Genomic DNA, 17,721 nt, shown 5'->3' on the forward strand with positions numbered 1-17,721 from the left:
ACCGTGCAAATTATACTTTGTTCTCTAGCCGAGACTCTTCTTCATGTGTACAGATGTGACTAGCCGAGACTCTTCTTTATGTGTACAGATGTGACTAGCCGAGACTCTTCTTTATGTGTACAGATGTGACTAGCCGAGACTCTTCTTTATGTGTACAGATGTGACTAGCCGAGACTCTTCTTTATGTGTACAGATGTGACTAGCCGAGACTCTTCTTCATGTGTACAGATGTGACTAGCCGAGACTCTTCTTCATGTGTACAGATGTGACTAGCCGAGAGTCTTCTTTATGTGTACAGATGTGACTAGCCGAGACTCTTCTTCATGTGTACAGATGTGACTAGCCGAGACTCTTCTTTATGTGTACAGATGTGACTAGCCGAGACTCTTCTTCATGTGTACAGATGTGACTAGCCGAGACTCTTCTTTATGTGTACAGATGTGACTAGCCGAGACTCTTCTTCATGTGTACAGATGTGACTAGCCGAGACTCTTCTTCATGTGTACAGATGTGACTAGCCGAGACTCTTCTTCATGTGTACAGATGTGTCTAGCCGAGACTCTTCTTCATGTGTACAGATGTGACTAGCCGAGACTCTTCTTCATGTGTACAGATGTGACTAGCCGAGACTCTTCTTTATGCGTACAGATGTGACTAGCCGAGACTCTTCTTCATGTGTACAGATGTGACTAGCCGAGACTCTTCTTCATGTGTACAGATGTGACTAGCCGAGACTCTTCTTCATGTGTACAGATGTGACTAGCCGAGACTCTTCTTCATGTGTACAGATGTGACTAGCCGAGACTCTTCTTCATGTGTACAGATGTGACTAGCCGAGACTCTTCTTCATGTGTACAGATGTGACTAGCCGAGACTCTTCTTCATGTGTACAGATGTGACTAGCCGAGACTCCTCTTCATGTGTACAGATGTGACTAGCCGAGACTTTTCTTCATGTGTACAGATGTGACTAGCCGAGACTCCTCTTCATGTGTACAGATGTGTCTAGCCGAGACTCTTCTTCATGTGTACAGATGTGACTAGCCGAGACTTTTCTTCATGTGTACAGATGTGACTAGCCGAGACTCCTCTTCATGTGTACAGATGTGTCTAGCCGAGACTTTTCTTCATGTGTACAGATGTGACTAGCCGAGACTCCTCTTCATGTGTACAGATGTGACTAGCCGAGACTCTTCTTCATGTGTACAGATGTGACTAGCCGAGACTCTTCTTCATGTGTACAGATGTGACTAGCCGAGACTCCTCTTCATGTGTACAGATGTGACTAGCCGAGACTCTTCTTCATGTGTACAGATGTGTCTAGCCGAGACTCTTCTTCATGTGTACAGATGTGACTAGCCGAGACTCTTCTTCATGTGTACAGATGTGACTAGCCGAGACTCTTCTTCATGTGTGCAGATGTGACTAGCCGAGACTCTTCTTCATGTGTACAGATGTGTCTAACCGAGACTCTTCTTCATGTGTACAGATGTGACTAGCCGAGACTCTTCTTCATGTGTACAGATGTGACTAGCCGAGACTCCTCTTCATTTTTTTCAATGTTCAATTTTTAACCCAAAAAAGTTACGGACTGCAGCTTTAAAAAAAAATATATTCAAAATATAATTTTTTATATAGTCTGCACTCTGCAGCAATTAACATTTTGTCAGAACCTCTAGTAAATGACACTAGTAAAATAAGTTATTTTGTTAAGTTGTTTTTGTTCAGAATTGTTTAGAATCGTGATTCTCAGTTTATCCAGAATCGTGCAGCTCAATAATACGGATATCACATGATATCTGCTCAGGTATAAAGCATACTTCCACTTTCTGAAACAATGTGAATCAGTCATGAAACGTGACGAGAACCAATATCTGTATATGTTCAGTAGAGAAAAAGAGAAAACATAACTGCAAAAATCAAACCGTTTCTGCAGTTTTCTGAGGTCTTGAAATGTCAAGCACAACTATACATAAATTGGCACATTAAATGAAATGTGGAAAATTAAGACTGCATTTATGAAAGATTTACACAGAAATTGCTAGTTTTGCTCGTGTTTTATGAACGAAGCCCAATGCATTACACTAACAAACAGCATATGTTCTCTTTATTAGTCAAATATAATAATAGACTAAATGAATGAACACTTCATAGGAATGCAAATGCATGCTTTTTGTTTGTACGTGACACATGCATGTTTTGTATATTTAAGTGTTCATATAAATAGGCCTATAGCCTAAAATAAAATGCAGATCGATTAAGCACAGTTTTGAATTCTCAACTCAGCCGGGGCCAATTCATCACAGAGATGTGTCTTTACAGAGGAACAGATGAAAGTCTCGCCAGTGGCTATAACCGGTCCATGGCCAATTACTGAAGCACAGCCGAGAACAAAAGCCAAAGACAAGCATCACCTCGAAAGGAGGAGAAACATGAAATAATGAAGCTTTAAGCCAGAGGCCTATCAGTCCACGCATCCAGAGAGACCGACAGATGAAGACTTAGCATTACCCACACCAATAACTCTATAGCCGTGTGTGTTCGGACGGATACGGGGCTTAATATAGCCAGCGGTCGCATGTGCCGAGCATGAACTGTGAACTGGCTGGCACACCGAGGGTTAACCGGCTGTCTGGTTGCCATGGTTTCGGCTGGAAAACCGGGAGACTCAAACTAACCGTGGAGGAAAAATTAGGAAAAAAATGTGCTTTTGTCTTTTGCATATGGATAACGGTGCGACTCACACGTTTCTATTGCAGCTTTCATGTTTCATGTTTCTTTATTTATTGTGCTTTTGCTTTTTTTGCTTATTTTTTGTGCTTATATATATGCTTTTTAAGGTCTGGTGCTGAAAAAGAAACATGTTTAGATAATTGCATATAATAAAGGCTGAAAAAAATTACAAAAATGAACAACATAGGATTATATCTGTATCTATATTTTAAAATAACTGTATATTTATGAGTTTTTTAAAGTCTGCTGAAAAAGAAACATGTGTTTAGATAATTGCATATTATAAAGGCTGAAAAAATTCACAAAATAGGATTATATCTGTATCTATATCTTAAAATAACTGTATATTCTTTAGCTTTTTAAGGTCTGCTGAAAAAGAAACATGTATTTAGATAATTGCATATTATAAAAGCTTGATTTAAAAATAAATAAATAAATAATGTACAAAATAGGATTATATCTGTATCTATATCTTAAAATAACTGTATATGTATGAGCTTTTTAAAGGTCTGCTTAAAAAGAAACATGTTTAGATAATCACATATAATAAAGGCTTAATTTTTTTTTTACAAAATAGGATTATATCTGTAAAATATCTGTATATTTATGAAATAGTATTATTAAAAACAAGTGTTATTTGGCAATATTATGGATTCTTTTATTTGTTTTAATTGCTAATTTAATTGCGTTAAATTGACATTAAAGAGCAGAACAAGTCTGACTGTTAATTTTGAATAAAGAATAACTGGCATTAAAATGATACACTAAAGATAGCAAAACAAGATACATCCATTGTAAAAAAAAACATGTCAATGTTCTGTTGCCGGATTCATGCATGCATCCTAATGTATTCAGGCTGATTTGGTTCAATAAAAACAGTAAATTTACATGCATTTTCCAAATGACTACTGTTTAGTGTAATGGCCACATCTGCACACATCTGGCTCTGCAACTGAACAGAAACATGTCACTGTGATGGAAACACAAATTCTGCCAAACACACGCTGGACATGAGCGTCTGTCTGTGTGTCACGTGAGGAGAACGGACTATAAACAAAGAAACTGAGACGGCGTCCTTTGTTTGAGTGTTTCTCTCATTAACACGTGTGTGTGTGTGTGTGTGTGTGTGTGGGGGGGGGGGGGGGGGGGGGACCCCTGTGGACCGAGCGCTGGGAGAGAGACAGTTAAACAGAGAGATGCTGGAGAATAATATCAGGGTCCTTTTCTTGTGGAATCTGAAAGCTGAATAAATAAGCTTTCCATGGATGTGTGGTTTGTTAGGATTTCATTTTATTTTTTTTATATAGCACGAATAAACACAACAGAAGTTGACCACTGTGCTTTACAAAACAAAAGTCCAGGAAACATGAGAGGAAGAGAAAAATACCGTTACCATTGAGACAATGTAATAAACCCATAATTGAAATTTAGAGACTTTTAGAGAAATTCCCGGTATAAAAAAAAAGATACAGCTTTAATTTTAATTTAAACTCATATAAAGAGGACAGCGATCTCAGGGATACGGGGAGGATATTCCACAGCCTAGGACAATAAAATAGGAGTAATATGTTCACAAACCCCAGTTAGGAATCTGGCAGCAGCGTTTTGGACCATTTGAAGCCTTGTTATGGAAAACTGGGATATTCCTGCATATAAAGAATTACAGTAATCCAGAAGAACGGGCATTTAGGATATGACAATATTTGGTCGAGACACAACTATTGTAAATCTGGAATCTGAGGATGCAAAAAAATCGAAACATTGAGAAAATCTCCTTTAAAGTTGTGCATTTATGTTCACGATTGTGCTGCATTCACTCACACAAATACATGTTTTATATATTTACAGTAGGACATTTACTAAATATCTTCATGGAACATGATCTTAATATCCTCATGATTTTTGGCATAAAAGAAAAATCGATAATTTTGACCGATACGATGTGTTGTTGGCTATTGCCACAAAAAAAAAACTGGGGAAAAAAATTACGATGAGAGTCTTAATGATAACAGAAAGGCAATTGGAGCTCAAATGAATGAATTCGGGCATATGAAGGATATCTGTAATTCAGGTTCTTCAACTTGTTGACAGGGTAATATAGTGACAGCGGCGCACAAAGGAACTTACAGTGTGCTTTAGTTTGACTGTTTAGTTTGACAACACACGTAAAGCTGATAATTGACCCGCCCCCCTTAGTTACTGTCACTATGTCACTCTCACACACACACCATGTTCTCACGCAGTGAAAAACACATCACGGAGACTGACAACACACTGACAGACACAGACCAGCTTACTTTTCGGTTACTTTTGAGATTAAACATATTAAACAAAGTCTCACCTTTCAAATTTGGTCATTTTTTAAAAGAAATTTAAATAGCGTTTTGTGTCTCTTTAATGTGTGTGACAGATCGCTGTGTCGCCTCAGTTAAAGCCGCTCGTGAACCGATCATCTCTTCCTTCTAGTTCATTTATAGCATCAAATAAACATGAATGAACATCAGAAGGAATGTTGTTTTAACCGCGGAAAGACGTCAGTACACTCCGCTTCTCAAGTTTAAATCCTCCCATGTTAATCTACTAACTCTCCTGACTGCTTTGTCCGACAAATTGGCGGATGGCGAAGTATGATTGGTCAGATCACCTGTCAATCAAACTGTGATTCAAAGGGTGAATTCCGCTAATAAATGCAATTGCAGATTTCGAACAGAGATGGCGACAGAGGAAAAACTGCAGCTTTAATTTACAGTATTGATCTGCCGCTCGGGAGCTGTCCGGTGCTGAACACACACACACACACACACACATGCGCTTCTCATGCAGAACACTACAGCTACATGTTTTAAGTTAAAGTAATCTTGATTTTTCATTTTTAAAATCATATCCAATTTAACTCTTTCCCCGCCAGTGTTTAAAAAAAGCATTTTTGATCATTTTGACAAAACTTTCATGCCCCCCAAAATATTTTGTTGTATGAATATCTGAACATGCATATTGAAAGGAAAGAGCAGCTTTGACATGATATGTGTGAATATGTCTCTTGCTGCTCATAAAGAAAGCAGAATTTCCAAATGATTTGTCTCTGATATATCTAGATCCAAACTCGCAGGCTGTTCCCACAGTCATGCTCATATATGCACCGTAAGCAGTGTGTAGAAAATAAAGGTGTTAAACTGAGGAGAAGACAAATGTTCCTAGGGACGACTTCTATTCCCAAAACTCATTTACTGTATACACACATACACACACACACACACACACACACACACACGTTGGTGCAACTACATTGTGTGAGGACTCTCCATAGGCGTAATGGTTTTTATACTGTACAAACTGTATATTCTCTCCCCTTACACTGCCCCTATCCCTAAACCTGCTCATCACACACGCACACACACACACACACACACACACACACACACACACACACAGCCCCTATCCCTAAACCTGCCCATCACACACGCACACACACACACACACAGCCCCTATCCCTAAACCTGCTCATCACATACACACACACACACACACACACACACACACACACACACACACACGTACACACACACACACTGCCCCTATCCCTAAACCTGCCCATCACACACACACACACACACACACACGTACACACACACACACTGCCCCTATCCCTAAACCTGCCCATCACACACACACACACACACACACACACACACACACACACACACACACACACACACACTGCCCCTATCCCTAAACCTGCCCATCACACACACACACACACACACACACACACACACACACACACACAAACACACACTGCCCCTATCCCTAAACCTGCCCATCACACACACACACACACACACACACACACACACACTGCCCTATCCCTAAACCTGCCCATCACACACACACACACACACACACACACACACACACACTGCCCTATCCCTAAACCTGCCCATCACACACACACACACAAACACACACTGCCCCTATCCCTAAACCTGCCCATCACACACACACACACACACACACTGCCCTATCCCTAAACCTGCCCATCACACACACACACACACACACACACACACACACACACACACACACTGCCCTATCCCTAAACCTGCCCATCACACACACACACACACACACACACACACACACACACACACACTGCCCTATCCCTAAACCTGCCCATCACACACACACACACACACACACACACACACACACACACACACACACAAACACACACACACACACACACACACACACACACACACAGGGTCGGTCTAATCACAAACGCCTTCAAACCTTCATGTCTTCTATTGAACTAGAGACCCTCCAGCAGGGCAACACCAATTACCCAAATACCCACAATCCCATTTAGGGAAGAAAAATCACAAATTAGATCTCTATACAATCTAAGTAGTTTCTTTAGACGGTAATGCGATTACATGAGAGCAATGGAGCCTTTCACTGAAGTCCCCGTTTCCAGCCGAGCCTCCTCTCGGGGTTTAAAGGACCTCAACAATGTTTCAAACTCTTTTCCAAGACCAAATTCTGCAATCAAAATTGCATTTGTCAGATTAATAAATGTTTATTCTGGAGCGACGGCACATGCACACGAACTTCACAAAAGTTTTCAAAGTAAAGCGTTTATTTAAGCGCAGCGGTGACTCGGCAGGTATTAATGAACTGATGTTTAACTTAATTAAACCAGCACGAACTGTGACAAACACTATCAGGAGATCCTGCGTGTGTGCCAGCGGCCCTCGAACGCATGGGGTTGATTTCACTATTCAGATAACCGGCCATATCGGCTAAAAATAGTGCTTTCAAAAAGGATTTCACAGCCTGAGAACATTTTCAAGAGTTAGTTCATGCAAAAATAAAATATAATGCCATAATTTACTCACTCTCATGTCGTTACAAACCTGTATGACTATTTCATGGAGCGCAAAGCCTGATCTTTTCCAGCAAATTATAGAATAAAATGGCCTTCAAGCTCAAAAAGGACTAAAATAAAATAAAATAAAAACATACGTTCATATTTCGTCATTTAAAGTCCTGTGATGTGATCGTCAACCAGTGGATCTCTGAGCTGAGTGAGTGAGTGGAGGCGGGGCTCATTTGCATATTCATAGAACCGTGTAACCAATCAGATCAACATGTGATCGTCAACGAGTGGATCTCTGAGATGAGTGAGTGAGTGGAGGCGGGGCTCATTTGCATATTCATACAACTGTGTAACCAATCAGATCAACGTGTGATCGTCAACAAGTGGTTCTCTGAGCTGAGTGAGTGAGTGAGTGGAGGCGGGACTCATTTGCATATTCATAGAACCGTGTAACCAATCAGATCAACGTGTGATCGTCAACCAGTGGATCTCTGAGCTGAGTGAGTGGAGTCGGGGCTCATTTGCATATTCATTGAACTGTGTAACCAATCAGATCAACGTGTGATCGTCAACGAGTGGATCTCTGAGCTGAGTGAGTGAGTGGAGACGGGGCTCATTTGCATATTCATAGAACTGTGTAACCAATCAGATCAACGTGTTATCGTCAATCAGTGGATCTCTGAGCTGAGTGAGTGGAGGCGGGGCTCATTTGCATATTAATTGAACTGTGTAACCAATCAGATCAACGTGTGATCGTCAACCAGTGGATCTCTGAGCTGAGTGAGTGAGTGGAGGCAGGGCTCATTTGCATATTCATAGAACTGTGTAACCAATCAGATCAACGTGTGATCGTCAACGAGTGGATCTCTGAGCTGAGTGAGTGAGTGGAGGCGGGGCTCATTTGCATATTCATAGAACTGTGTAACCAATCAGATCAATGTGTGATCGTCAACCAGTGGATCTCTGAGCTGAGTGAGTGAGTGGAGACGGGGCTCATTTGCATATTCATAGAACTGTGTAACCAATCAGATCAACGTGTTATCGTCAATCAGTGGATCTCTGAGCTGAGTGAGTGGAGGCGGGGCTCATTTGCATATTCATTGAACTGTGTAACCAATCAGATCAACGTGTGATCGTCAACGAGTGGATCTCTGAGCTGAGTGAGTGAGTGGAGACGGGGCTCATTTGCATATTCATAGAACTGTGTAACCAATCAGATCAACGTGTTATCGTCAATCAGTGGATCTCTGAGCTGAGTGAGTGGAGGCGGGGCTCATTTGCATATTAATTGAACTGTGTAACCAATCAGATCAACGTGTGATCGTCAACGAGTGGATCTCTGAGCTGAGTGAGTGAGTGGAGGCGGGGCTCATTTGCATATTCATAGAACTGTGTAACCAATCAGATCAATGTGTGATCGTCAACCAGTGGATCTCTGAGTGAGTGAGTGACTGGAGGCGGGGCTCATTTGCATATTCATAGAACTGTGTAACCAATCAGATCAATGTGTGATCGTCAACCAGTGGATCTCTGAGCTGAGTGAGTGAGTGGAGACGGGGCTCATTTGCATATTCATAGAACCGCGCATACTAAATGAGGCAAGGGTGTCGAGTTACATTCAAGATATTTTAAGATATTTTTTTTTACAAGGAAATACGTTTAAATGTCATTTTGGTGATCAAAGAGGAGTTTTAAGGGGTAAAATTATTGACTATATATTTTCATAAATCAGCCTTCACGTCTTTCTGTGGGTTTTGCAAAAACGTAAACAATGAACAGTATTAAAAAGAGCTCGTGACTAAACTTGATAGGCTCCAATTAATCAACGTCAAATCGAAATCGAATCAAATCGCAAGCTTTTGAATAGAAATCGAATAGAAATTTTTGTCAATGTCCAGCCCTACTTTAAACAATACTTTCACAACACTACATTGTTTTAAACAGCTTTTTAAAATTATTAATAAACATGTGTATAATGTTGTAAAATTCATAATTATTGAAACCGATTCAACTGCAGCAAGGGACCGTGGATTGTATGGGAAAAAACAGTGTGAACATTCTTCAAAATGTCTCCTTTTGTGGAAGAAAGCTTGTATGTGTTTAGAGCACACGAGTAAATGATGATCTCTGTGTGAATGATCCTGTCAGGACAACATAACCACAGAACACACAGTCGGGTTCTGGAGGAGACGTGTTTCTGATGGCGTGCTCGAGTCCTCGTGTGTCTCAGAGACGCTCCTGTGAACTTACACGCATCCAGACACACTTCATTATGCATGAGACTCACTGAAGAACCGCGAGCCCACAGCGTGTTTGCACACACGTTACAAGTGTGTGTTTGTTTCTGTGCTTTTTACTTCTCCGGAAATAAACATGTGGCATATGCACAAGTAAAACTGGCCACACTGCTAATGTGTTGCGGGTGGTTGCCAGGGCGTTGCTAAGACTTTGCTATGCAGTTGCTTGGGCATTGTGAGTGGTTGCTCAGGCGTTGCTAAGCAGTTTACAAGGGTGCAGTTGCTAGGGTGTTGCGGGCGGTTGCCAGGACATTGCCATGCAATTGCTAAGACTTTGCTATGCAGTTGCTTGGGTATTGTGGGTGGTTGTTAGGGCGTTGCTAAGCAGTTTACGAGGGTGTTGTGGGTGGTAACCAGGGTGTTGCTTTGCAGTAGCTAGGGTGTTGAGAGTGGTTACCAGGGTGTTGCTATGCAGTTGCTAGGGTGTTGTGGGTGATTGTGCGGGCGTTGCTATGCAGTTTACAAGGGTGCAGGTTGCTAGGGTGTTGCGGGTGGTTGCCAGGGCATTGCTAAGCAGTTTACAAGGGTGCAGTTGCTTGGGCATTGTGGGTGGTTTCTAGGGCGTTGCTAAGCATTTTGCGAGGGTGTTGTGGGTGGTTACCAGGGTGTTGCTATGCAGTTGCTAGGGTGTTGTGGGTGATTGTGCCGGCGTTGCTATGCAGTTTACAAGGGTGCAGGTTGCTATGGTGTTGCGAGTGGTTGCCAGGACATTGCTATGCAGTTGCTAAGACTTTGCTATGCAGTTGCTTGGGCATTGCGGGTGGTTGCTAGAGAGTTGCTAAGTAGTTTACGAAGGTGTTGTGGGTGGTTACCAGGGTGTTGCTCTGCAGTTGCTAGGGCATTGTGGGTGATTGCCAGGATATTACTATGCAGTTGCTAGAGCATCGCTTTGCAGCTGGTAGGGCATTGTGGGCAGTAGCCAGGGTGTTGTTATGCAGTTGCTAGGGTGTTGGGAGGGTGTTGCTAAGCAATTAACAAGGGTTTTGTGGGTGGTTACCAGGGTGTTGCTCTGCAGTTGCTAGGGCATTGTGGGTGATTGCCAGGATATTACTGTACAGTTGCTAGAGCATCACTTTGCAGCTGGTAGGGCATTGTGGGTGGTAGCCAGGGTGTTGTTATGCAGTTGCTAGGGTGTTGCTATGCAGTTACTCAAGAGTTGCTATGCAACAACACCCTGGTAAGCAACCACCCACAATGCTCTTACAACTAAGGGCATTGTGGCTGGTTGCCAGGGTGTTGTTATGCAGTTGCTATGGCATTGCCGGTGGTTGCCAGGGCATTGCTAAGCAGTTACTAGAGCATTGCTTTGCAGCTGGTAGGGCATGGTGGGGGTTGCCAGGATGTTGCTATGCAGTTGCTAGGGTTGTGTGGGTGGTTGGAAGGGTGTTACTTTCCAGTTGCTAATAGTCCAATTCAAAATATATTCTTTGATATTCTGCTCTGTACATGTGTGTGTGAAATGGCCATTTATCAGAACAATTCCAACAAGCCACAGATATTGATCATGTATCAAACAGAATGAGTTAGAGGTTTGTTCAAATCCCTAACAATAAATACCAGCAACAGTAATAGTGATGCTTGACTTAACAAACACTAAATGTATGCTCAGTTCTGCTCAGTTAAACCAGCTCTACGCTCCACTGCAGAAAGTCCAGTATGCAGATGGTCAGCAGAATAAACCAATCAATACAGCCGAGCGTTTAAACCCAGAACAGCAGCGTCTGTTAGAGAAACATCACGTCCTCCTCACTTCATCAGCTGATGATCCCAGACTGAGCTCTGAGCAAACAGCCATTCACACAAACACACACAAACACGTCTTATACGCTCATGAACACACACTTCAGAATCAAGCTCCAAGTTTTAGACGCTTCTTACAATCTGACATTTTTATGTACAGTAAAATGAGGCTATCGTGATCAACATGGCTACATTTGGTGTACATGAATTATGAATTAAATGTGAAATTTTGTAGTAGAAAGACTGAAATAGTGTTTTATTGAAAAACATATTCCAAACATCTTTGTTCTATAATACTTATTAATAGTGTGCTGGTATTTTTGAACTGGAAAAATAAGTTTTTTTTTTTTTTTTTCACTTTCAAGCCAAATCAGAGCAATTATGATATTTTTTTTAAACTCCAGTCATAATCCCCCCCCCCCCCCAAAAAAAAATTACATAAAGGATTTTTGTTATTCATGCCATTAAGTTATTATGATTTTGTAGATTATCTCAAAATCATATGATATGATTTAAGACAATTAAGCACATTTCCCCAAATTCTCATTCAAATAATGCAAATGTAAATATCTCATTACTTTGACAATACAATAACACAAACCATTCAGTCTGGATTTTTTAATCTTGATATAATGCAGCCCAATAAATACTACTACCCATCATGATTGGCTAAATATTTAAAAATATATCATAAAATATAATAATATCATAATTGCATTATGGTAATGAGAATTGGAGGGTGTTTATATGTCATGACAATAATGACATTTAATAATGTCAGTCTCAATGGTATCTCATGGTGCAAAATATTATTTCTTGTTTCCTTTAATTTTGGGGTGAAATATGACCTATGACCTATAGACGAGAGAGAGAGAGAGAGAGAGAGAGAGAGAGAGAGAGTACAATTAATTTAATTTGTACATTTAAATTTATGTTATAATATGTTATTATTTTGATGTGCTTATAATTATTATATGTATTCCAAGCTTTGGCAATATTGTATTGTGTACAGTCATGCCAATAAAGCAATTTTGAATTGAATTGAAATTGAATTGAGAGAGAGAAAGAGAGAGAGAGAGAGAGAGAGAGAGAGAGAGAGAGAGAGAGAGAGAGAGAGAGAGTCATGAAGTGGACATACATATGTAAAGAGCCTCTGATATGGTATTGAGCTGCTTTTTGAACAGACGGGGGGTTTAAGAGGACAAAGACACAGACAGCTTCAGGAGGAGAGAGAAAGAGAGAGAGAGAGAGAGAGAGAGAGAGAAGAGAGAGAGAGAGAGAGAGAGAGAGAGAGAGAGAGAGAGAGAGAGAGAGAGAGAGAGAGAGAGAGAGAGAGAGAGAGAAACCACTGTCTTCATTTTATATTTTTAAATATGCATACTAGGGTGTGTAACAACATATCATGTCACAATATATCGCAAAACAAAAACGCAACAATATTTATCGTGAATAGTGACCATATTTATTGTGTATCCAAAATAAAAATGACTGTGTGAAAAAAAATTCAAGTTTTCAGAGTTTTAGTGTCAGTAATACATTAAACTACTATATATAATGTTGAATATAATGTATATTAATGCAATGGGTGATATTTGTGTGTCACGATAATGCCAAATGTCTGATGTTACCAGTAAAAAGTGGCCTATATTGTTTTAAATATATCTAGTCAGTGAAAGAGTGCAGCATATTCGTCTAAAATAATTCTGTATTTTCATCTTCAGAATCGTGAATATTGTTATTCTGGAGTCTCTATTGTCCTGCTTTGGGTTTCCAGCACTAAGTCCAAAACTGTTCATTTACACACACAATGTAACATCAATGTTAGAATTTTAATCAACCGTTCATTTTGTGTTAACCTTTAATCATATGTCATGAAGTATCACAATAATATTGTTTTGTGATATGTATCGAATCGTGACATGAGGGATCGTTACACACATATTAAAACTGCTACAATTTAAGTCTGAATATGTGAGAAAGAGAGAGAGAGTAAGAAGGGTTCGTATCGCATCGATCAGTCGCTGAAACACAAAGGCAGATCAGATTGATTCGGATTGGTGAACTATACACAACACCCGACCTTGATCCCGAATTTCTCTTGAAATCCCCCTGACCCGTTCACCCTCGGCTCCCTTCACCCCTAAAACACCATCTCATTATCATACGCCAATACACCCATCAGCATTAATCCTCTTATTTTCACCCTAACCTCTCATTGCTCTTCTAAAGCTCAGAAAACCCCAGACAATCCCGGAGGAAACACGGATGGAGAATCCCGGCGTGTGTGTGTGTGTGTGTGTGTGTGTGTGTGTGTGTGTGATCATGATGTCAGTGTGTCGCGAGGGGCAGAAGAGCTTCTCATGGCCGACGGGATGAAGGATAAACGCCTGCAGCTGTCGGGACTTCTTCATCTCCAGCAACTTCAGTGAAGGAGATCTTTCCCTCTCGCCTACGCCTGCACACACACTCTCCTCTACAGTATGAGGAAAACTGATCTGAGAGCAGTCGTTGCCTTGAGGAACCACCAGATCTGACTCTGACTTTCACTGCTGTACTGTATCCAAACACATTCATGACTTGAATTAAACAGGTATTTTTGATTTTAAATATTTACATGCACATCCTTGCGACTTGCAATGCAAATAACTTTTACTGTATTGTTTATATCCTTTCCTGCATTCACTTCTGTACTAATCTATATTATTATTACATTTGCATTCATGCATTTAGTAGTTCACTTTTCACTGCTGTATATATAAAATAAAAACATTACAAAGGGAAGCACATTTTCAGGTATTTTATGGTGCATCACTTGCTTTGATTTGAAACATTTAAATGCACATCCTTGCGACTTGCAATGCAAATGTGCGATTTTGAGATTTCTAATAACTTTTACTGTATTGTGCAAGCCTTTTCTGCATTACTAATCTATATTATTACATTTGCATGCATGCATTTAGCAGTCACTTTTATCCAAAGCAACTTACAAAAGAGAAAGTATCTCATAGAGCCAAGATATGATCAAATGCATACAATGTTTTTTTGTGTGTGTGTTTTTTAAATGCATCTGCTGAATGGAGAAATGTAAATACTCTTTCTGTGCACATCCATCAGTTTCTGGTGACACAAAGACTGCATTAACATGCATATTAGACATATGTGCAGAACCAGATTTCCACATTCACACATTAAATCATGCGAGCACAGATTACAGACATCCAGAGGGTTAAATCGGATTTGAAATCAGACATCCAGCAAAACCCCATGTCTGCCGCTATTAACCAGCAAGTGATGTGATAGCGATTGAAGGACCCGACTAATGAGATCATGATTCAGCACGCGAGTAATATGAGCTTATGATATGAAGTGTCCTCTTACCTGGAGTTGTTAAAGTTGTCACGAGACCTCGCCGGCTGAATGGAGGAAGATCAGCTGAGCAGAACCGATGGAGAAAGAGTCTTCCTCATCCGAGTCTGCTGGAACTTCAGTCACCGCGAATGAATTGAACTCCAGCAATGAAGCCGTAAACGCTCTTGAACAGTTTCCCGACGGTAAAAGCAATGACAAGGACCGGGCAGATCCGCGGACGAGCACGAGCACGAGCACGCGCACGCGCAAACTGACGCCGGTCTCGCGCCTCCTCCGTCTACTGGAGAGATCAGAAACAAAAGGGTGATGAAGAAGAAGAAGAAGAGGAGAAGAGCACTCACAAACCCCCCCCTCCCGAACCCGAGAGAGAGAGAGAGAGAGAGAGAGAGAGAGAGAGAGAGAGAGAGAGAGAGAGAGAGAGAGAGAGAGCTAGCTGAATAGAGCTCATGGGAGAATACGTCAATATATCATGACTGTTAACAAATCATTTTAGGTTTCTATTGCATTATAGATTAGCTAAATATTTTCGTAGCAGAAAAGGTTCTTTATTAAAGTCTATGGTTCCAACTTCCATGAAGAACATTTAACATCCATGGAACCTTTCCATTAAACAAAAGGTTCTTTATAGAATTAAATGTAGATGTTTCTTCTCTGGTTCTTTAAGAGCTGTTCGCTGAAAGGTTATTCGGGGAAACCAAAAGTCATTCTTCAATGCATGGCATCGCTGTGAAACCCCCTTTTTTAGCAACTTTATTTTTAAGAGCAGCCTAGCCTGTGAAAATGTTTTGTCAAATAATCTGGTTTAATAAGCGTAAAATAGCAAATAAGTACGGAATTATTGACGACGGGACGGGCCGTTGAATTATTCACCAGTAGAATCGGGTGTGCATTATTTTCCAATAATTCAACAGGACCGGAGTCAATTATTCCGCTTATACTACGGTTACCGCACCGCAAAACATTGTTCAGACGATGTATTTCAAGACATTTGTCAGATTTTTATTATTTTAAACGCTCTTGTGTGCAGGACTAATTTCTTACGCATCTCATCGCCTCACTAATTACAAAATGTCTTTTTAGAGCTTGTAACGGAGGCTTGAGTGTGTGTGTGTGTGTGTGTGTGTGTGTGTGTGTGTGTGTGAGAGAGAGAGAGAGAGAGAGAGAGAGAGAGAGATATTAAGTGTGTATGAACACTCAACAGTGTTCATGACCAGCATCTTTATTAATAGTGAAACTGTAAGTATATCTGCTTCAAGAACAGCGCCGTTATTCCCTCGCTATAGTGAGAACTCATGTAGGCCTAGCTTTTAAGTTGCTAAACTATTTTACTTAAATGGCTTATTTATTAAACTTGTCAGATCAACGCTGACAACACGTTTCTGTGCAAGTGTGTGTGTGTTTGATTCGGAGAGAGAGAGTAGAGTATGTGCTTTAACTAATAAATGCAAAATAAAAAAACGTATACATATCATAAAACGTAATTTTGTGGCAAAACAAACATTTAAATAATTTGTCGTTTTTGTTTTTTATATTTATCTGCCTGGTCAGTGTCGTTGTGGGTTTTGGTTCTTTTGCTGTTGTCAGCATCTCGGTTATATCAACCATAGACAGTAAACGAAGGAAATAACTGAAATCCTTTGGCGTAGTGATATGGAACTGTAATGCGGTCAAAACCTGCTGGAACTACTTTAGTCATGGTTCCCTGAAAATAACTGCACACCTTAGAACGCTCGTCAACCAAACAGATTCAAGCATTCAGAACGGTCACATTAGCAAAATTGTGACGAACATTTGCTAGCAAAAAGGTTCAATAGTCCATTATCAATATTATAGTGACATATGAAGCACTGCTCACACAAAACTCACCAATTTTAGCGAAATCTGCGTACGAAACTTCCGCCCTCACATGACAACCCCAGGGTCGAACATGTAGATAGATCCGTCAGTTAGGCTACTGCACGACTTTACTTTTAGTGTTTATTGACATAACAGATATTTATCAGCAACGTTTCAACCACAAAATATGAAGATTAGACGTTAAACATATAGCGCATATTATTACCGGCATAGATAGACGCTCACAAACTAAATCAGTCGCGATCGGAAGCCTATTGGAGAATACATTGGCAAAACAAGTCATTTTTGTTTACATATGACGACATGACAAGAATGACAAAAACATTGTTTGATGGTTGACGTTTGGTTAACTGTGCAGGCGTTGGCAAAACAAACCTTGCTAATCACGCCCCAAATTTGGCCTATAGAAATGATAATATCCTTTAAAATGTTGACCCTCTGAAAGTCGCTGTATAATTTAGATACATGGGAATTGTTCTTACATGAACAGAAGTATATCACCCGTGAAAACATAATGAGGTTAATGGAGTCCATGTTTAGAGTGGGCTGAGCTTATGATCAGAGAAGATGAACTCACTGAACCCTCAGATCTGAGAGGACTTTACCTGAAGAACAGGAACATCTAACATCGTTTGAGAGAAAACTGTAAAATTGCTTATTAATATCTTTTGCACTTACAGAAATGAGGATTTTTAGCTCCGGTGTGGATCTGAGACTCTATAAATTCCCCGTCTCTCTGTTGCAGTGGAGAGAAACGCTGACTCAAGGCCTGTAAACTTTAATCCTGCAGGTATACACACACACACACACACACACACACACACACACACACACACACACACACACACAC

General features: G+C 40.5%; 1 protein-coding gene across 2 annotated transcripts in view; it reads right to left on the reverse strand.

Annotated features, from left to right (window-relative positions):
• Positions 1–15,298, reverse strand: part of ncana (neurocan a) — a 95,500-nt gene extending 80,202 nt beyond the window's left edge. For both annotated transcript variants that reach the window (XM_079612918.1, XM_079612919.1), the window contains exon 1: positions 15,024–15,298. The gene's annotated coding sequence lies outside the window, so the exon portion shown is untranslated. The remainder of the gene's footprint in view (positions 1–15,023) is intronic.
• Between the last annotated feature and the right edge of the window lie 2,423 nt (positions 15,299–17,721).

This window comes from Phoxinus phoxinus (assembly GCF_949152265.1).
Source record: "Phoxinus phoxinus genome assembly, chromosome: 5".
Classification (NCBI taxonomy): domain Eukaryota; kingdom Metazoa; phylum Chordata; class Actinopteri; order Cypriniformes; family Leuciscidae; genus Phoxinus; species Phoxinus phoxinus.